General features: G+C 42.1%; 1 pseudogene; it reads right to left on the bottom strand.

The window, feature by feature from the left end:
• Positions 1 to 327: 327 nt before the first annotated feature.
• LOC149991035 (CTD small phosphatase-like protein 2 pseudogene) lies at positions 328 to 1,417 on the bottom strand (annotated as a pseudogene).
• Positions 1,418 to 23,231: the final 21,814 nt, after the last annotated feature.

Below are 23,231 nucleotides of genomic sequence, written 5' to 3'. Positions count from 1 at the left end.
CAAAATAGAACCAGAGGCATGTAAACCAGGAGCAGATCGACAGTGACTAGGGGGGAGGGGAGAGGAAGGGAAGGTAGATAGATGGGAAAGGGTCTAGTCAAGGAAGTAGTATAAATTACCCATGGACTTGAACAAGGGAGTGAAGATTGACTGTGGGAGAAGGGGTGGGCGGAATGGAGGGGAGCAATGGGGGGAAAAGTGGGACAACTCTAATAGAAAAACAATAAATACCTTTAAGAAAAAAGCTTGTGATCATTTGTCAGTTATTATAGCTGCAGAAACAGCTCTTCCAAAGGTATTTAAGTCCTTTGTATAGTTCTCTTGTTTTCACAGAAAGACCAGTGTCTTATGACTTGCTTTTTTAGGGTTTAATATGTTCATTAAATTATCTGCATATATCATCTTAGAAGCAGTAAAGGGAATGATCTTATACATCTCAGAAATTGGTTTCAAGAATTCCCTGAACAATAGTCTTACTCTCAGATAAAGCTGATAAATGATATCTTAGAAAGGACAAAAAAAGAAAGTGCTGCATCTTCTATCTTATTTAAACTACATTGCACTAGTGTTTCTTACAGGTCTAAAAGTAGACAGACTTCTGGTGTGCTTTCTGTTTTTAATGCAAAAGCAGATTACCTATTTAGTTATTCTTTGAGGAGTGGCACATGTGTCATAAAATAATTGGGGTCAAATAATTTTCAGTCTTATTCATAGGTGACCTTTGCATAAGCTGATGAGTCACCAGTATCTAGAGTTTCTGATACTTAAAGGGTGGGATATCCCAATGAACTGTTTCTTTCACCTCTATGAAACCATTATTTATCAATAGCCTCATTTGAACCGCTTGATTTGAATAAACTGCACCATTAGTTGATTCAATGTTTTCAGTAATGCTCTCATCCATTTTGTTCTGTATCAAGTGGATTTACTGTCTCTTCAGTTTCCACAGTCTTTCCTGGAGAATCTGATCCTAATGTGTCATGTTTATTCAATGGTGGAAAAAAGTTGAAGATGAAAGAAAATATGGTCCCAACAATGTAGTCCTCAGGGGACTTTCAGAGGAAGGTTTATCTTGTAATTTTCCATTTTGTTTTATGTGTTTATATGTCATTTCATAACTATGAGCTTTTGAAATACTTATTTGTTAAGTTTTTTTCCTGATCTTGGTGTTGATGTGATCAAATTATGGTCTATATCACATCCAATTCTACTTTGTTTTGATAATTTTTTTTCTGCCTTGAATGTGCTTCCTTTAATAATTTTATAAATTTAAGCCAATAAACTGGTTTCATTCTTTGGTAGATTTTCTCCTCTAGAAGTCAGGCTGTCACCAAATTGAATATTTCTTCTTTGCTCTGGCAAGACGTTGTGTTTGGATTTTATTTGATTAAGAAGCTTACCTTGTTCTCAGCCTCATTTTTCATGGCTGCTTCATGTAAAAAATGGTTTTGACTCCTCATTGTGTAGGTGCTTTTTCCTGCTTAGGCCACAGCAGCATCAGAACCAGATTTTTCAGTCAGTCACAATTTCTCACCTACTGACCTGTTGTACTGCACAAACAAGGCCCCACATGGAAAGCCAGGTATTTCCTTTTCACCCCCATCCCCAGTGTATGGGCTTGTATTTTAAGGCTTCACATTTCATATTCTATGACATCTTTGAGTCCATTATGCCTTCAAGAAGCATCGCTATGAATTCCACTACTCTTGCTTGATATATCCCCCAGCTAGTGGGAAAGTCTTCCCACTCAGGTACTTTCCTTATGAACCAGACCAGCTGCACTCCAATGCAGTCCTCAGCCTAATGGGGTTCACTTCCTTGCCAGATTGCAAAATTACTCAAAAAAACCAATCAGTTCCTCCCATAGGAACTAAGGGTCACCTCAACCTATTGTTACTACAAAGCTTGCCTCCAAAAGCCTTTGCTTATTTACTCTATTCCCAAGTACAACCTTCATGTGGCCCTTCATGAATTGTCATGCTCTCCTTTAGGGCTCTATGTTTGATTAATAAACTTCTATGTTATTTCATCAGTTTGGTGTCAAGTGCTGTGTTTGGCTACCACAAACTGTTTAGGGTGAAGCATCTCTTCTCACCAATGGGATAAAAAGAAGTAAATCAAAACCAGGATCAGACTTTCTTGTTTTGTTGCATGTCTCATAATTTTTCTGTGGAAAACTGCACATTTCAGATAATGTATTAGAGCAAATGTGGCTACTAGTTCCCATCCTCTCCTGCTTGATATTGTTATTTTATTTTTTATTTGTTTGGTGAGTGGTTAGATTATTTTGATTAAGTCTATTCCCCCTCCCCTAAAGCATTAAATCTCTGATGTTCCTTCTTAGGGAACCAAGCGTAGACTTGGGTATGCCTATAGTTGCTCTGGGATGACAGTGTTTTTGGTAAGGCTACCTTTGACTATCTCTTTCCGTGACCACACCCAGCTGTTAATATTCACTAATTGCTGGATAGAGCATAAATTTCTCGACAGACTGGTCCAATTAAATTTGGACTCCTTTGATGAAATAGTTTTGAGGTCAGTGAGATTTTTTTCCTGACCCTGGGAGGTGTCTTTTAAATGTCCTCTTTCCCTTTCCTATAGTTTAGCTTTTTATTGCTAATGATTCTATCAATTTCTTCTTAATTAGTTTTAACCAGAAACTTCATTATTTTTAAAAGTGATAAGCTTCAACTTCATATTCTGTTGCAGATTGATTCACTTCCTTTAGAAGAGGTGTAGAGTTCTTTGTTTTTGGTATTTATATATTTCTTTCGAGGTACAAAGGGAAAATCACAATAAATAAGTACATATCAATAATAGCATTAAATGTGAATGTATTAAGTGCTCCAATAAAAAGACATAGGGATATGAAAAAATGACCCACATATATGCTGTCTACAAAAGAAACACAACGGAACCAAAGATCTACACAGACAGAAAATGAAGAGATGGAAAAAGTATTTCAAGAAAATGAACATGAAAAAAAAGGAGCTGTGATAGCAATACTTCTATCAGACAGACAGATTTCACAACAAAGGCCATAAAAAGCTACAAAGAAGGACATTTCATAATACTTAAGGGAACAATCTATCAAGAAGGTATAACCATTGTAAATATATATGCACCCAACATAGGAGCACCCACATATATAAAGAAAATCTTGGAAGACTACAAAAAGATAGATCAGTGAATTTGCAGACAGTGCAAATAAAATTTACTCAATCTGAACAAAAGAGAAATAGACGGAAAAAAATGAACAGTCTTAAACCTGTGGAGCAATAACAGATACTCCAACATTCATATCATTGGAGTCTCAGAAGAAGAAGACAGTGGGACTGAAAAGGTATTCAAATAAATAGCTGAAAACTCTCCAAATTTGGTAAACCACCACATACCTAGAGATTAAAAATGCTGAAAGACTCCCAAATATGATAAATTCTAATAACTTCACACCAAGAGACATTATAACGAAACTTCTGAAATCTAAAGAAAGGAAAACACTAAAAAGCCAAAGAGAAAAAATATCGAAAAAGCCAATGACAGTGGACTTTTCATCTGAAACTTTGGAGGCCAGAAAGAAGTGGCACAACATTTTCCAAACACTGGAAGAAAAAAAAAAACTGAAGTCTCCAAATATTATATAGTATCTTTTATAGATAAGGGGAAAATAAAAACATTCTAGAAAAACTGAGACAATGTAGGAAGCCTAACCTTAAAGAATGGCTAAAGAACACTAAGCAGAACTGAAACGATAACAGAATAAGGTTTGAAACTTTAGAAAATAAAGAACAACTTAGTTGGTAAAAATATGTGTTAAGTAAGATGTTTCTTTGATATTTGAGGTAAAAATTATAGTTCCATGTGATGTGGTGCTTAATATAAGGAGAAGAAATATGTAAGGTAATCATATTTTATAAGTATATTTTATTGATTATGTTGTTACAGTAGTCCCAATTTTCCTCCTTTGATACCCTCTGCCCAGTAACTCCCTTCCCTCCAGCAACCCCACCTCCCTTAGTTCATGTCCATGGTTTGTGCATATAAGTTCTTTGGCTTCGCCTTTTCTTATATTATTCTTAACATCCTCCTGTCTATTTCTTACCAACCGATTATGCTTCTTAGTCCCTGAACCATTTCCCCATTTCTCCCCCTCCCACCTCCCAGCCAATAACCCTCAAAATGATCCCATACCTAAGATTCTGTTCCTATTCTGGTTTGTTTAGTTGGATTTTGTTTTTATTTCTTAGATTCAGTTGTTGATAGTTGAGTTTGTTGTCATTTTAGTGTGCATAGTTTTGATCTTCTTTTTCTTAAGAAAGTGCCTCTGACATTTCATATAATAATGGCTTGGAGATGATGAACTTCTTTAGCTTCACCTTGTCTAGGAAGCACTTCATCTGCCCTTCCATTCCAAATGATAGCCTTGCTGGATAGAGTAATCCTGGTTGCAGATCACCTTTCATCACATTGAATACTGCTTGCCAGTCGCTTCCTGCCTGCAAAGTGTCCTCTGAGAAATCAGCTGATAGTCCTATAGGCAACCCCTTGTAGGCAACTCTCCACCTCTCTCTTGCTGCCCCCAGGACTCTGTCTTTATCTTTTACCTTTGGCATCTTAGTCATCGTGCATCCTGGTGTGGCCCCCTCTCAGTCCAGCTTGCCCAGGACACTTTGTGCTTCCCGGACCTGTATGTCCATCTCCTTGGGAAAATTTGGAAAGTTTTACTCATTTTTTTCAATTATTGCTTCCTAATTCTGCACTAGTTGACTGTCCTTTTCTTTCTTATGTTCCAAATCATCGATTTGAACCCCGGTTTCCTTTCCTTCACCATTGGTTTTGTGTGGATTTTCCTTCATTTCACTTAGCAGAGCCTTTACTTCTTCTCTATGTGTTTGCCATACTCAAGTATATCTGTCAAGCCTGTGAGCATCTTTATCACCAGTGTTTTGAATTCTGTATCTGTTAGGTTGTCTATTTCCTCATCTGTTAGGTTGGTTATCTCCTTTTCACTTAGTTCTCCCACTGAAACCTTGATCTATTTCCCCTTTTGGGCCATACTTCTCTCTCTCCTCATTCTGACAGACTCCTGTGTGTTTTTGCTTCTATGTCCCAGGTAAAGTTATCCCTCCTGTTAAGTTGTAAGGGGCATAGCCTTAGGGATTTGTCAGTATAGGGCGACCTGTTTAACCACATTGTGGTGCTGTATGTGAAGGAGGGGTCTGAAAGGGAACAATACTGCCAGCCCAGGACTTCCCCCTTTTCCAGGCACTTCTCCCACTTCTGCACCGTACTGGCGCCCCTATAGCCACTGCCCTGGCCGTCTTTCCCAGAGTGGGTGGGTCTGTGGATGTTCTAGGACTGTGGGGTTCCTTTAAACAAGCGGACTCTGCTCAGACCCCCACTGGTCTGCACAATCAGAAGCAATCAGGCTTTAGTTTTCCAGGTTCTGGAACTGTGAGCTGCTAGGTCTGTTGAGGAGCTGGGAATGCTCCTATTGTGTCCCTCCTGACTTTTTAAAATGTGTGACAGCACTTTTTGCCAGCCCACCATTGCTGCCAACACACCGCGTCCTCTCTGCCCTGGCTCCGCCCCTTCTACCTGTTTGGATGAGTATTTCTTCTTTATATCTCTGTTTGCTGGACTTCCATGTAGTTAGATTTTCTGTAACTTCTGGTTGTTTCTAGTTTCGAGATAGTTGTATTCCTTCTTAATTGTGGAGGGAGACACAGCGCATCTGTCTATGCCTCCATCTTGGCCGGAAGTCAAGGTAATTATATTTTAAAAGTGACTAAGTTAAGGAGACCTAAATGGAAATAAAGTTTTGTCACTTTACTCAAAGTGGTGAATGTTTAAATCAGTAAATCATGGTAAGTACATGTGCATATTGTAATATCTAGAGTAACCATTATGAAAACATAGAAACCATTGTACTTGAAAACCCTATAAATTAATCAAGGTGAAGTCTCTAAAATATTTAAAAAGTCTACAGGAAAGTAAGAAAACAGAAGTAGAGAAGGAAGAAAAGAAGAAAACAAATGACAGCACTGCAGACTTAAGCGAAAAAAAAAATCCCTTCAGTGTAAATGATCTGAATACATCATGAAAAAAGATTAATAAATGGAATTAAAAAACATCATAAAACAAAATCATGTACAGTAAATGATTATCAAATGAAAAGACAACCTATGGAATGGAAAAATATTATAAGACACCATATACAGTATATTATTAAAAATTAGAATCCAAAATGTATTTTAAAACTTATGCAACTGAATAGAGAAAACAAATAATCCAATTAGAAAAAACAAATCTGTAGTGACAGAAAGCAGCTCAGTGGTTGAGTGAGGGTAAGGACTGAGTGAGAAAGGGGTATAACAAAGGGGGTTGGGGAAATTTGGGAGGTTGATAAATATGTTTATTATATTTATCATGGTGATGATTTCACATATATATGCTGTAACTTATTAATTATAAAAATTTAAATATGTGTATTTTATTTTATGTCGTTTACCTCAATAAAGTTGTTTAAAGAAAAGCAGTTTGTGCAACACCAAGTAAGATGGCCTACACATTAAATACTACAAATATGGAATTGCTAAAAAGAATGAATAGTTTATATAGTAATATGTAAACATGCCATATCATGTTTTTTTTTAAATGCAGAATGGCATGCATTCCATTGCCCAGTTTTGAAGCAGAATACATGTGTCTGAACAATATGTAAAAAAATCTGAAAAATATATGCCAATAATTAACAGAGGATATCTGGGTAAGTAGGCAAGAGGTGGGAGTGGTAGTGATTACAAGACCATATCAACTTCTATATTATACAATTCTCTATTGTCCATTTTTTCTTTTAGTTCAAATATATGGTTGAATAAAATAATCCTAATTTCAAATAGCATTCATATAGAAGTGTGTAAAATTTTATGAAGGATAAAACTATGAACATTAACAGTGAATATCTCTGGTGTGTTATACTGTCTTCCTTATATATCCTTTTGTATAATTATTTTCCAGAAAATATTGGCAATAAAGACACTGTAATCTTATTGTATCTGGTGTTCTCAGCTCCATTCATATTATAGGAAATGAGAACCAATAGACTGCTCTTCCCAGATCCCCTTCGCAGGTTGGTATCTATTAGATTATGTCAAAAGGAGATACTGTTAAGACATTAGAAGGTGAGAGAAAGAGGAGAAGATGGTGGAGGAGTAAGGTGAGGCTGTGGTTTCAGGCTCCCGAGACCAGTCTGCAGTTTGGGCTAATTGCAGACAGAACCTCTCAGTGAGCAGCTGGACACTGGCAGGCGTTGAGCCAAGGCACTGCTGGATTAGAGAAAATCCATCTGGGAACAACCTGTTTAGTGAGGATAGTGGAGGAAAAGGGGACGAAACGGGATCCCTGACTGGGGCGGCTGCCCGAGCTGTGGCTGGAAGTACACAAAGGATTTTTGGTGACCACAGGCTACCCCGGAGAGGAGTTGGGAGGAGAGCAGATCTCTGCCCCCTGGCAGAGACGGGACTCCACCAAGTGGCATTGGCGCTGAAGGACAGGAGACAACGTGCTGCCAAGCAAGTGAGAACATAATTCTACTTTATATTTTTCTCTAGTGGACGGTGGAGAGGGGAGGAAAGTTTGGGGGTGGTAGGACATTCTTGAGGAGCGCAGGTGCAGTGGCGCGCTCATCCACTCCCCAACCCTACCCTTGGGTCGCGGGGACGCGCATAGGGAAGTGCTCTCACTCACTGGCCCAGGTGCGCGGGGCCGTGAGTCCAGGCGTCCCTCGGACACTCCCCAACGGACATAAGATCAGTGCCCCAACGGACAAAGGCAGGGCCCAGTGAACATGCAGAGGACCCTGCGCAGATACCCCTAGACAGCTCCCGTGGGCATCGGGCCCCAGGCCTGAAAGCAGACCACTAGCTCAGGCTCTGTTCGTGCCGGCACAGACGGGTGAGGGAAGGCAGTCGGCTGCCGTGCCAGAACAGCGGGTGGCAGCGACTCACAGATGCTCACTTCCACTGAGCACAAGTGTCCGCGGCCCCGCCCTAAGAGGCGAGAGACCAACTCCTGGAGTTCGGCTCAGCAGGACTAAGGGCACTGGCAGGCGAGCGAGAAAACACCTCAGCTCGGGAACAATAGGAGCCAATCCCGGGGCAAGTTCTCCGGCCGCTCGGGCGCGTGCAGTGACGCGTGCAGGGACACCTTGGCACGAATGCGGAACCACTTCTGCCCGGCAGCAATAGGCGTGCAGGGCAAGCTCTGGGCCGCCCCTTCCCTGCAGGGGCTTGCGCGCAAGGACACCTCAACTGGCTCCGGCGGGCAGCAAGGGAGCCTACCTTGCTGACAACTGCGTGCGCGCACCATTGTGGAAACCGCAGGAGCACACCATTGCGGCAACCATGGGCGCACATCAGTGCTCCAAGAAACAAGAACCCCTGAACCGCCACACTAGACCAGATGTGGACGCAGAAAAATAAGGCAACACACCAAGGCTAAAACGGACATCTCCACAAAAGAATTCGAGATAAAGTGGATAGAGTGACTCTCAATCCACAAGCCAGAAGGAAGATCCGAACAAAAAAATTTGAAATATAACCAGACAGCATAAGCAAACGATATAAAAGGTACCCCAAGAACATCAGGCTCAGGAGATCAAAGAGACTGCACCACTGAATCCCCCAGATCTACCATAAAAAAATCTCATACCACAAAGGTGGGAAGGCAAAGCAGACAAATCCAAATAACAAAAACAAACAAGAAGAATCCAACATGGTAAGACGCAGAAACAACATCTCAATGAAAAGAAAAGAGGAATCCCCAGAAAGAGAGGTAGGTGGAAAAGACATAGTCCAAATGTCAGACATGGAATTCAAAACTATGGTGGTGAAGAAGCTCAATATGCTCGAAAAACTCAAAAACAACTATGAGAACCTCCAAGGAAGCTACCAACAGCTCCAAGAAAATTACAGGGAACTTGCAGAGAACTACACCAGCATAAAAAAAGACATAGAAACTATCAACAAGAACCAGGAAGAAATGAAGAATGCAATCTCTGAACTGAAAAGCACAGTAGAATCAGTCAAAAGCAGACTAAATGGAGCAGAGGATCAGATCAGTGAGTTAGAGGATAATGTAGGAAATAATTCTCAAATGATACAGCAAAATGAAAAAAGATTGAAAAAATATGAACAAGATGTAAGGGAATTACAGGATAGCATTAAAAAATAATATCAGGATCATAGGAATAAGAGAGGGAGAAGAAAAGGAGCATGGAATTGAAAAACTGATAGGAGAAATAGTGACAGAAAATTTTCCGAACCTGATGAGAGAAAAAGTTATGCAAGTCCAAGAAGCACTGAGAGTTCCAATAAAGAGGAACCCCCAAAAACCCACTCCAAGGCACATCATAGTTAAAATGGCAACATTCCAAGACAAAGAGAGAATCTTAAAAGCAGCAAGAGAAAAAGAGCAAATAACTTACAAGGGAGCTCCAATAAGGCTATCGACTGATTTCTCAACAGAAACATTACAAGCCAGAAGGGAATGGTCAAAAATATTTCAAGCAATGAAAAACAAAGGCCTACAACCAAGAATACTCTACCCAGCAAAGCTCTCATTCAAAATAGAACGTGAAATAAGGAGTTTCTCAGACCAAGGAAGATTGAAAGAATACATCTCCACCAAACCAGCATTGCAAGAGATGCTAAAGGGAATATTCTAAGAAAACGGAAGAGAAAAAACAAAAAAAGAGTAGAGGAACAGAGATACAAAAGGGAAATGAAGAAATACATGTAAATAATAACGTTAAATGTAAATGGATTAAATGCTCCCATTAAAAGACATAGGGTAACGGAATGGATAAGAAAACAGGACCCACATATTTGCTGTCTACAAGAAACACACCTCAGAACAAAAGAATTACATAGACTGAAAGTAAAGGGATATAAAAAAATATTTCAAGCAAATGGACCTGAAAAAAAAGCTGGGGTAGCAGTCCTCGTATCAGAAAAAACGGATTTCAAAGCAAGGGCAATAAAAAGAGACAAAGAAGGACATTTCATAATACTTAAAGGAACGATTCATCAAGAATCTGATATCCTCAAATACTGCCTATTTAAAAGATGTTTTTAAACCTCCTTGGAGTTTTAGGAAGAAAATACAAAGGCACAAAAAAGTGAGAGCAATTCATAGTTTTTAAGGAAACAAGGTCTGATTTAAAGCACTGCTTTCATAGAGAACTAGGAATTAAACACCGACCAATACCATAAAGATTTCTACAGTACATAGAGAATCCATGCTAGATTTCTCATCTATATTCACATATTTTCTGGAGGTCTTTCCTGAAAGTATCCAGCCATGTACTATAAAAAACTAATTTATTGAAGAAGATACAAAATACAAGAAACATTGCGTATAGAACAATGATGGCTCAGTTCCCTTCAAAATAGGCACCTTGGGACATCACACAATTCTTCCAATTGCCATTAGCTACCTCATAGTATTTTCCTGAATCTCATTGACAGTCTGAAATCTCTTCCCTTTCAAAGGTGATTTTAGTTTTGGGAAAAGCCGGAAGTCAAAGTGCACCAAATCTGGGCTGTAGGGGGTGCTTAGTCACCTGGGTTATTTAATGTTTTGCCAAAAACTTTTGCACAAGATGTCATGCACAAGCGGACATGTTGTTGCTGTAATGAAGCTGCCAGTCACTAGAGTCCCATAGTCGTGGTCTTCTGAATCACCTGAATAGTTTCTGCAAAGGAATGTTCAAGCTTAACATGAAATTTGATGCAGATTCATTGTTCTACTCGTCATTTTTAATGCGATGGCCACATAGTACACATGCTCATTCAATGGCATCTATTGCCCTCACTGACTAGTACAGTGAAGTTGTCATTGTTCACACATGTGCATTCCAGTCCATTCTCCTTGGCTTCCAGGTCACATCGATGTCAAGCAAACCATTCACGTTATATTAACAATGGTTGGACTTTTCCTGGACAGACCTCATATATCAATGGATCATGTGTATCTTCAGATACTCTGTTTTCCCTTTCTCGTATTCTGGCTATGAGTTCATTAGCCTTTCGCTATACACCTAAGCTAGTGCTAAACAGTTTAAATCACTGTAACTTTGTTTATATGGCTTCATATATGATAGTGTTAGTCTTTCTTACTGACACTTCTTTCTCAGAAGATTCCTGGAAATTCACAGATGTTTTCATTTCAAGTGAATTACAGTATTATTTTCATTACTTCTATCAATTCTAGAGGTAGGATGTAAGATAACTCATATCTTATTGTGAACGGGGGGGGGGGGGCGGTCGAGGACTTGGGGCGGGAGCCGTGGGCCAATTTGTCACTCCAACCGTTATTGGCATTCAAAGCGAGGCAGGCGACGAATTTATTTATACGTGGGTTATATAAAACCTGTCCTAACGCTGGGCCGTGGAGTCCCGCCGCTCCCCTCCGCTCCCCTCCGCCGTGAGTGGGTTTCTGCTTCAGAGACAAGTTATGGGGAGAAGGTTGGAAAACCTCAAATCCCGTCTTCCGTGTCGCTCCCTGCTTCAGAAGAAGAGAAAGCCTGAGTTTTTTATTTTTTTTTAGAGGGAGAAATTAATGAAGGGTTTTAAAACACGCAAACCGGGGGGAGAAGAACTTAGACACTGAAACTCCTGCTGGGGGCCGGGAGGGAGTCCGTGGCCCCGGTGGGGTGCGCGGAGCGCGGAAGGGACGGGCTTGTTCCTGTGTCTGGGGAGGGGGGCGAGGGGGAGGGGAGGGTTGGCTTCGGCGGCGTGGTGCCCGGCGGTGGGGTTGCTTAATTGCTTCGTTAGTTAATTGGCGGGGGTGGGACGGACGGTGTCAGTGTGTAAACGTCCATGCGTGCGTGGGGGGCGGCGTCTGATGGCAGTGCCATCGGGCCTGAGGGGACCGGCCGCTGCCCCCCTGCTGTCTCCCTTCCTTGCCGGCCTTCCCCGACGTTGCCTCGGCGGCCGGATCACCCGATCCCCGGGCTTCGCTGCGTTGGGTAGGCCCCTTAGTAGCGTGTGTAGTAACTTTCTAGTCCTTTCCAGTTTCTTGGAGATGGTTCTGGCCTTCCTTTTTTTTTTTTTTTTTTAAGACCTGGAAAGTGGAGGCTCAGAATCTCCTCTCTAAACACACAAAACAAAACAAAAATATATACGGGGTAGAAAGTTGAAAGAGCTATTGAGTGGGGTAAAAACCCGAGGCTCAGAACAAAGGTCCTAGTTGTTAAGAGAAGAAGGCAAGAGGCCTGTATATGAGGCCTGTGTGTCGCATTTCCCCGGGGTGGGGGGCTGGGGAAGGGGCCCTGTTAGGTCTGGGGAGTGGGATTATCCGGGGTTCAGGGACAGTAAAATTGCAGCGGGTGTTCATGAGGCCTCTTCTCATATTTACATCATGCAGAGAACTTAATATTAAGTGAATTGTAAACACAGTTTCTTAAGTCTTTTTGCAAGTCCCTGCCCCGTGTTCAGCCCCAGGAATATTGAATTAATGTGGCTTTTGTATCATCTTTGTGAGGTTGTTTGGAGAGTTTTTATTCCATTTATTTTAGGCTTTAGAGAGCACATTAACATGATTGGGGTTTGTGGCCTTTGTCCACAACTGCCTTTCTTTGAATGTGCCAATATCCGTAAGAATTGAAGAACTGTAATTAAGATGATCATTTTTTCCATTTGCTCCCCAGTTTTTCAGGAGTTTGGGTGGTTTCTCAGTCTGCTCAGCTGACATTCACTATTTAGTTTGTGTTCATGAACAGACTTTTTGTTTTAGTTTTGCATTTTCTAAAAGTTTTAGAACACTTTTGGCAGTTAAAGAGTTCCAGAGGGTGCTAAACTAAAATAATGGTATTTAAAAAATGAAGAGGGTTCTAGGCCAGGGTAAAAAATCAATGATTTGTAGCAAAGTAAATCTGAAGTAATGTTTATTTGTCCTTTCTGACTTTTAAGATTATTGGACTTCTGTTATCTAGATAAGGTTTTATGTTCCCGTTTTAAAGACATCATACTAGCAAAGAAGCACACACTGGCTCGGGAATTCATACCCTGACAGTAAGTGCCTGTTGTTGACCTTGAGCTGTTCACTCTCCTTATCAGGTCCCCAGTTATTTTATCTGTAAAATGGGGGCGGATAATCACTACATTTTACCTCGCTGGGTGGTTGTGAGACCCAGTGACTATAATGGCTCAGAACAACTACAAACTGCTAAGTAAGTGTGAGACACTAAATTCAGAAAATGACAGAGGTTACTTTGAAGTCATTAATAAAAAAGATAATAGTTTCTTATCATTAGTGGTGATGGGGGAGGTTGTTGGTAGTTTGAAGGTAGGAAGTTACAGTGCTTTATAATTTGAAATTGCTGCTAAATTGGTAGGGGAGTTTGGGCCCAATATTTATTTATTAAAATTATTTTTATTTTTTATCACCATGCTAGGTAATTTTTCACCATACAGCCTACTGAATAAATTTTGTTAATCCTTTTTAGAGAAATAGTAAACGAATTTCTTTACATTTTTATTGTTATTTTGTTTATGAGTTTATTTATTTTTTTGCTTAACCCCTTCACGTTTTTACCCAGCCCCCCAAACCCCCTCATGTCTGACAGCTGTCAGCCTGTTCTCTGTATCTTTGAGTCTTTCTATTTTGTTAGTTTATTTTGTTTGTTAGATTCCACATACTTAAGAGGTGAAACCATATTTTACAATACTTGTCTTTCTCTGACTGGCTTATTTCACTTAGCATAACACTCTCCAGGTCAGTTCACGTTGGTGCAGAAGGTAAGGTTTTATTGTTTTTTTTAAGACCAAATACACCACAGCTGTTTTATCCACTCAACTGCTGATGGGCACTTGGGCTGCTTCAACATCTTGGTGATTGTAAATAACGCTGTAATGAACATAGGGGTGCTTATGTGCTTTTGAGTTAGTATTGGGGTTTCTCCGTATATATTCCCGTAAGTGGATTCGCTGGTTCATGGGCAGCCCCACTTTTGATTTTATGAGGAAACTGCACACTGCTTTCCACAGTGGCTGCCCCAGTCTGCATTCCCACCAAGTGCACAGGGGTTCCCTTTTCTCTGCATCCTGGCCAACCCCGGTGTTTTTTTACATTGTTATAATTGACAAAATATGTGCCTGTCCTTGGTATGTGGCTCTTATGAAACTGACTACAATTAATCAACATTTTAATTTTTTAGTAGAATCTAGGGAGGTTTTCTATTTTTGTTTTAAGTGGAGGGGTGGGTATCTTTTTGAGCAAACGGGATAACAATTGCCCTTTTATTTTTCCCTTTTTGCTGAGGTAATTTGATGGACTTAAGTTGGAAGAGTAACCTGCTTGTTGCTTCTTGTCCTCACTCTAGTTCTTGGCTACTGCCAGCCTGACCTGCAGTTTTCCCTCATTTGAATCACTTTATTTCGACTCTCCTCTTCAAATCATTTCCTTAAAACTTCCTTTCATTTCTTTTTGAGGTTACAGTGCTAAATTTGTAGACATGTGGTGGTGCTTGTTCCGTGGCTGGATTATAGGCTTCTTGGGGGCACAATTTAATATCACTGTGTTTAGCATGAAGGTGCAGTCATAAACCCGATTGAAAATAACCGTTATTTTCGTTTCCACTCGAAACCAATAATGTCAGCCTGGTCTTGCCTACGACGCAGCCAGTCTTCTCCTTGGAAAGGGTGTTGGACCCAGCAGGTCCTCAGCTGCTGTTTGGTTTAGTGCTCACAGGCGCTTCACGTCTTCCCGGCTCCGGCGGCGGCAGAGTGCATAGGTAGGGCGCTGGAACAAGAACTTGGTGGGTCTTACACAATAAATAGGATTTGTAGGTTGCTGGCTGGTTTGGCTCAGTGGATTGAGCATCGGCCTGCAAGCTAAGTGTCGCTGGTTCGATCTTCCAGTCAGGGCACATCAGAGAAGGAAAACTCTGATTCCAAAAAACCTCCGCTGCCTTGCGGCATACCTCTTCAGGGGAAAGGCTAAGGAGAAGGGAAACTCTGACTCCAAACCTCCGCTGCCTTGCGGCATATCTCCTCAGGGGAAAGGCTAAGGGAGTAAACCCCGACAGAAAATCCGGAGCCGGAGTCCCTAAGGCGGTTTGACGTTGTAGTTAACACCGGCAACTCCTGCGGCGCACCTGAACCCAAGCTGTATTGACTCTGTCTTTCCCCTTGGATCCTTCAGCTGCGAAGAGAGGGGGGGTCTGCTGCATGGGCAACAGCTGGCCCTCCATATCACCCTGCCCAGGCTTTGTAGCTTCACTGGAGAGGACATTCCAGCGTCATCGCAAGATGTCGACTTAACACGGGAGGAGACAGTTACCGGTTATAAGCTCATCCGATTGGCGAAGGAAACGAGCGCCAGGGGTCTCCTCTGATGGTGGGAGAGGACATCGCACCTCACTGGACAGCTACCGCCCGCCTCAAGCTGGGAAGCCCCCAGCCAATTAGGTGCCGTCTCGCCATGGCTCACCTGTCCCACTGGGTGCGTGGGGATCAGAGAGGCGTCTCTTGAAAAGTGAGCCACAAAACACTCGCACCAGGCAATTCCAAGCAAACAACAAGAAAGAAGCCTCCAGCTCTTCGCCTCGCTAGCTGGAACATCAGGACCATGTGTCCGGACTTACTGCAGACCTTCCGTGGATCAATGGTGCCAGGAAAACCGCCGTCATCGACAGGGAACTGGCACGACTAAACATCGACATTGCGGCTCTACAGGAGACCCGGTTGGCCGACAACGGAACTATCAGAGAAACCAACTACACCTTCTACTGGCAAGGGAAGTCTTCGGACCAACCAAGACAGCACGGTGTTGGGTTCTCTGTGAAGAACACGCTTGTTAACTCCATAGAGCCACCCACAGGAGGCACAGAGAGATTACTTACCCTCCGATTGTCAACAACATTCGGCCCAGTCAGCATTCTTAGCGCGTACGCCCCAACCCTCTGCGCCACCACCGAAGAGAAAGAACAGTTCTACCATGCACTGGACGAAGCGTTATCCAAGATCCCCAGAAGTAACGCTCTTTATCTACTTGGAGACTTCAACGCAAGTGTAGGAGCCGACCACATGGCCTGGCCCACCTGCCTCGGAAACTTTGGGAGAGGAAAGATCAATGAGAATGGTCAGCGACTGCTTGAGCTTTCGTGTCATCATGGCCTGTGCATGACAAACACATTCTTCAAGTGCAAAGAGATCCACCAGGTGTCATGGAGGCACCCCCGCTCCCGCCACTGGCACCAGCTTGACCTCGTCATCACCAGAAGAACGGATATTGGCAGCACCCTCCTCACCCGCAGCTACCACAGTGCAGACTGCGACACGGACCATGCCCTCGTGGTAAGCAAGGTGCGCATAACGTCGAAGAGGTTGCACCACTCCAAGATGAAGGGTCGCCCACGCGTCAACACCAGTTGTGCCAGCAACCCAGTTAAGACCCAGCAATTCATCAACAGGATGGAAGATGCACTCGGCGAGGGAATGGCGGCAGACGACATTATCGAATCCAATTGGTCACGTCTCCGCGACGCCATATACAACTCCGCCATTATTGCTTACGGGAAGAAAGAGCGGAAGAACGCTGACTGGTACGAGGCTCACTGGGAAGAAATGGAACCCGTGATCGAGGCTAAGAGGAAGGCCCTACTGGCTTACAAGGCCACGCCCACTCCCAGTACACTTCAAGCTCTACGGGCTGCCAGGAACAAAGTCCAGAAGACCGCCCGCCACTGTGCCAACACCTATTGGCTAAACCTGTGCAGAAGCATCCAGGAAGCCGCTGATATAGGCAACACATGAGGAATGTATGAGGGTATCAAGAAGGCAACAGGCCCAATCCCCTTCAAGATCGCCCCCCTTAAGTCCAAGACAGGTGAGGTCATCACTGACCAGGAACAGCAAATGCGGCGATGGACCGAGCACTACCTCGAGCTGTACTCGACGAGGAACACCGTAACAGACACTGCTCTTAACGCCATCCCAGACCTACCAGTCATGGAGGAGCTAGACACCCCACCTACTGCGGCAGAGCTCGGCAAAGCCATCGACCGCCTCGCTTGCGGGAAAGCACCAGGAAGCGACGGAATCCCTCCAGAAATCCTAAAGAGCGGGAAACCAGTCCTGCTACAGCCGCTCCACCATCTACTCTGTCTCTGCTGGAAGGAGGGTTACATCCCCCAGGATATTAGAAACGCCAACATTATCACCATGTACAAGAACAAAGGAGACCGCAGCGACTGCAACAACTACCGGGGCATCTCTCTCCTCAGCGTCGTCGGCAAAGTATTCGCCCGGGTCGCTCTTGCCCGCCTGCAGACCCTTGCTTCCCGCGTCTACCCAGAGTCCCAGTGTGGCTTCAGAGCTGGCCGATCAACAGTGGACATGATCTTCTCCCTACGCCAGCTGCAGGAGAAGTGTCACGAGCAGCATAAACCACTCTACCTCGCCTTTATCGACCTCACGAAGGCGTTTGATCTGGTCAGTTGAAGCGGACTCTTCAGCTTGCTACGGAAGATTGGCTGTCCACCACATCTGCTTGCTGTGGTCATGTCCTTTCACGACAACATGCACAGCACGGTGTCCTACAACGGCGCAACCTCTGAGGCCTTCCCAGTCAGCAGCGGAGTAAAGCAGGGCTGCGTCCTCGCGCCTATGCTGTTCGGAATCTTCTTCTCCATGCTCCTCCAATACGCCTTTAAGGACTGCAGCGAGGGTGTCTTCATTCACACCAGATCCGATGGCAAGCTCTACAACCTGGCCCGTCTACGAGCCAAAACCAAAGTCAAAGAGGTGCTCATCCGTGAGATGCTCTTCGCCGACGACGCAGCCTTGACATCACACTCCGAAGAGGGACTCCAGCAGCTAGTCACTTGCCTTTCCCACGCATGCAAGGAGTTCAGACTAGCCATCAGCCTGACGAAGACGAACGTTATGGCTCAAGGCACGGGGACTCCCCCATGCATCACCATCGACGGATACACCCTGGAGGTTGTCAACGACTTCACTTACCTCGGGTCCACCATCTCGAGCTCTCTGTCAGTCGACTTGGAGGTCAACCGGAGAATCGCCAGGGCAGCCACAGTTATGGCCAGACTGAACCGGCGAGTGTGGAACAATTCCAGCCTCACTGAGAAAACCAGACTGCGCATCTACCAAGCCTGCGTACTCAGCACTCTCCTCTATGGCAGCGAGACGTGGACCACCTACACAAGGCACGAAAGGAAACTCAACAGCTTCCACATGAGGTGCCTGCGACGAGTCCTGCATGTCGCCTGGCAGGATAAGGTTCCCAACACCGAGGTGCTGAAGCGAGCCAACATGAGCAGTTTGCATGCAGTTCTTAGTGAGAGACGCCTCAGGTGGCTCGGCCATGTCAAAAGAATGGATGCAGGCCGTATTCCCAAAGACCTCCTCTACGGCGAGCTAGCAGAAGGCCAGAGGATGACAGGGCGCCCAAAACTGCGGTTCAAAGACATCTGCAAAAAGGACATGACACAATGCTCCATCAATCTCAACACATGGGATGTTCAAGCAGACGACCGCCTAGCCTGGAGGCTCACGGTCAGACAAGGTACGTCACGCGCAGAGGCTGTGCGCAACGAGGAGGCGGTCCAGAAAAGATCGAGGCGGAAGCAGCGTCAACAGCAGCAACAACAGCCATCTGCCTTCACCTGTAACAAGTGCGGCAGGGATTGTCACTCCCGAGTCGGACTGCACAGCCATTCTCGGCGGTGCAGATAGACTCTCAAGAAGCTACGCCATCGTCTCTCGAGACGGACGGCTGCCGATGATGACGATTGTGATGTGCTCATGAAACTGAGGTACATACAAATTAAGGAACTTAAGACCACATGACTAATTAGTGGCAGAGCTGGGAAATAAACATATCTACCAAGTTTCCTGTCACATGGGAAATATCAAATATGTAACCATCTTCACATACACTTTTCTTACAGTTTATAAAGGCTAAATAGTGGACCTTGTGTATGTATATACATGTTCACTAGAAAATTATAATGACCTCAATTCAAAGTACATACAGGAATAATTCTGGCCAATCCTAGTCCTTCTTTTATGGGTCCCATAGAAAGAGAGTAAGGTTCCTTCTTGCTTTACAGTCCTCAAGAAAAATAACAAAGTGTTCTGACCTTTGCTTCTTAATTCCAAGAGATCTGTGTCACACTTCAACTCTACCTAACCTGTTATCTCAGAGTGTGGCAAGAGTTGTATTTTTAAATTACTTGTGCACTCTGATAATATGGTTGTTAGGTCTTTAGCAACTTTACTTACATTAAAAAATATTACTATAATATTACCCTAAGTAGTCTGCCTTCTAGAATCATTAGCCATTGACAGTGTGTGTAGGTTTTAGTAAAAACTCAGGAACACAAAATCCCCAAATGTGGCAAATTCAACTTATATATCTGTGGGTCATGTGTCAGAGTTCTCTGTGGGAGTTCATTTCTCTGCACTGAAAGCACATTTTCTCTGAAAACACACAAATATCTCAGCCCCCTTTAAACCTTGAAGTGACTTGCTGACTAGCTTGCCTTTCTCTATATCTGAGCACTCAGCTACAGTAAGTTCTTTTCTCCTACTCTTGCATTTTTAGGAGGGGGTGACATTTAGTCAGTATGCATTCTTATGGTCATACTGTTTATAACCAATGTTGGATATTGGTCTATGACTTAGGAATTGTTACAGGCTTTCTATATCATCTGGGAAAATTTGCTTTAGATAAATTTATCCTTAACGTGTCAAATTTTAGCTCAGTAGTAAGGAACCATCAAGACAACAAAAATATTTTTAAAAGAGTATGCCTGGTCAGAGAAAATGTTGAAATGGAATGGTTACAAATTTGGGGACTAAGAATGCTTACATAAACAAGTAGGTTTTTTGTAATAAAGTTGTCTTTCACAAAGTCTAAAATACATAATGTTCTGGTCAGTTATTACAAAAGGAAGCTTGTAGCAGACTGGTACATGCTGACTATCAGTCAGAAGATCTTTTAAAAAGTGCATTTAAGTAGAAAATATTCATAATATATCTGCCTGAGACTGATTTTGTTTTCATCTTCCAACAATAGTGTATAATAGGGACATCTATCAGGAAATCATGAAACAGTCAACAGAGATTGGAAGCAGAGAATGAAACAAGTTCATGTCGGTGATTCTTTTCAGGCTGAAACACAGATGCAGAGTATATATAATAGCTTACCCATTTCTTAGTTCATCTTTGTCCTTCGCTCCTTTTGGTTTCTTTCTCCAAAAATCAAAAATAATTCCCATGTTAAATTGCTGTTTGAATAATTATTTTTTACAACTTTTAAATATAACAAAAATTAGACACAGACTTACTTTATACACTGCAATTACAATCATGATTATGAGTGAGGATTATACTTATATTTATATCATCCTTTAGTTCATTTTCTAACATCTCAGAAGAATTTACAAAAAATTCAAAAGTAAATCAACTTTAATGCTAACAAATTAATTTTGTCTATGAACCTGAACTTTTAGAGTATGTCCTTCTTAACACACTTATATATTTACATAAATGCTTTAAGAGTGTTCCTAAACATACACATATCTCCTTATTGTATAGTTAACAATTTTTATGCTAAGAAACTATCAAGGCAGATAACTTTTGTTGGAAGAGTATGAAAAGAATCCAAAGTTCTGTTTTAAAGGGTCTCTATTACTTCAGAAATGCCCTTTATCATATTTATGAACTTATCTAAATCTATGGAACAAGGACCAAGAAATTCACCTCCTTTTGTTTGCAATACTTATTCTGTGCAGCAATCCCACATTTCCAAGGTTCCTCACTTGCCAGAAAAGAGATATTCTTTACTACCTGTGAGGCAGGGACTTTGGGCAACAGAGCAAGTACCAGACAGTTTCTTGGGAAGTCATTTTAGGCATTGCTATCAAGTATAATCCTTGATCCTTGATGGTAGGCTTGTCGGTTCTGATTAGGTAATTTTACCTTCAAATATGACATTTCTGGTATGGTTAGAGTTAAAAATTTAATTTGATTTGTGATGAGTTACAGTATTATTTCAATTACCTTTGTCAACTCTAGAGAACATATTATAGATGAGGAAATTGAAACACACAAAAGTTAAGGAACTTAACATGGCACAACTAACAAAAAGCAGAACTAGGTAAATAAATTTATATTGCTTATCATATTGAAAATATCAAACATGTCACCATCTTGTCATATGCCTTCCTGGCAATATATAAAGGCTAAACAGTGGGCCTTTTGAACAGCCTCCTGGATATTTAGAGTTATCATCTTTAAGGTTTTTATTCCCTTGAAAATTCATATCTATAGTCTGTTTATATATTAAAATGTCATAATATGAACATGTAGAAATATTTATGTGTTTATGTATTCTGATAGGCTATACTTTATACTATAATATTCTGAAAAATATAATCTTCTGTATCCTAAAATTCAATGACAGGAACTACACTATAATAATCTTTCCATGGATTTTTGGGGGATCGCTTCAACTTCACACTACTTAAACAGTGAGTTATTTCTGTTGCCCTATGAGAAAAAGAGAAGGTAAAGAACAAAGAAGAGGAAAAAAAACTTTGTGGCATAAGACTTTTTGAATAAAGAATATCATGCACAATACATAGATCATTCTAATGCAAACTCACAATTAGATTTTTCTTATTTTTGTTTCAATCAGTCCTCCTTTAGTCACATGTAGCTAATTCTTTTTTTTTTATTTTTGATATATTTTATTGATTATATTGTCACAATAGTTCCATTTCTTTTTCCCCTTTGCTGCCCCCCCCTCGCCCAGCACTCCCCTCCCCCAGCACTCCGACCCCCAGTCCATGCCCATGGGTCATGCATACCAGCTCTTCAGTCTCTCCCTTTCCTATATATTTTTTAATTACTTAATTATTTTTATAACAATAAAAAATAATCTCCCCCCTAGACTTGAGACCCTTTATAATCTTATAGAGGATAATGAGCAACGGTCTCATACTCCTCTAGCTTCTTCAAACTGGGCATGGTCATCATCCTACCTACGCTTGGGTCCAGAATTCCCTAATAAGAGTGGGGATGTGGAGGGTAGGGTGGCCTTCCCACATGGGGGTGGATCGTGCAGACTCCAGGTCAGTTGGCTGTCCCCTAACAACCGTGTGCTTGACTTAACAGGCTGGCATCCTTGTTGTATTCTGAGGGCAACAGATTTGTCAACAGCGTTAAAAGGTATCATTCAATCCATAACCACTAGATAACAAAAGGCAAGTATTAATTTTTCAATGTCCCCCATTAGGGAAAAAAGAAGGGCTTCTTTGGAAAAAGTTGTGCCAGGCATGTCATACCTGTCCAAAACCCTTTTGCCCATTATACTTAGTTTGGGCTGAGGGAAATATTTTAGGTTTTCCCCCTCTCAGACCTCTGGGTCCTTTCAGTCCAAGCCATTAGGATAGAAAAGACGAACCCATTTTAAGGTGAAGTCCACAGACCACCACATTCTTCACCAACCCAGCCACTTAGTTCAGTGAAATTGTTCAGTCTCAGGAGGCAGCGACACAGACAGGATTAAGTGAGGCCTATACGTACAGACATTCACTCAGGTAATGAGATCCTAGGCTTATGCCCTTTGAAAACAGAAAACACGTGTTAACTTATGCAACATAACCCACAAACTAGTCTCTAAATCTGTAAGACTTTCTTATTGGAAAGACATTCAGTTGCAAGGCATTTGACATTCTTCTTGCCTTTGAATGAGAAGAAACTTTAAAGACAGTTAGCTACACTACTTTATAGTCTACCACTGAGCATTGTGATTTTCCTTGGATCACAATTTTTCTCCTTAAGATTACCCTCTTTGTCATTAAAGGGACTGCATTAGGTCAATTTTTAATTTATCCTTTTCATTTGCATGAACACAACAAGAGCAGCAAATGATCACATATGATCTTTAAGTCTGCTTGTAACTAATTCTTGGTCATTCATCTGCGATCAGCAGTCTACCTCTTGAAGTGCTACTCTTCTTTACTGATACAGTCCTCAAATTCTTGAAATTCCCATTCTTTATACAATTTATTTCATTGTGGCTTTAAGGCTTTCTTGGACTTTTCTTCTAATACACCCAATCTTTAACCTGTAAGCTTGTGACAGGAGCCCTTCAGATCACACATGTATGGGAGGATGATTCAAGACTTACAGTCT

Source organism: Furipterus horrens, unplaced genomic scaffold (assembly GCF_987537825.1).
Source record: "Furipterus horrens unplaced genomic scaffold, mFurHor1.1.pri manual_scaffold_17, whole genome shotgun sequence".
Lineage (NCBI taxonomy): Eukaryota > Metazoa > Chordata > Mammalia > Chiroptera > Furipteridae > Furipterus > Furipterus horrens.
The sequence above is the reverse complement of the archived record's forward strand: the minus strand, read 5'-3'. Positions and strand labels throughout refer to the sequence as shown.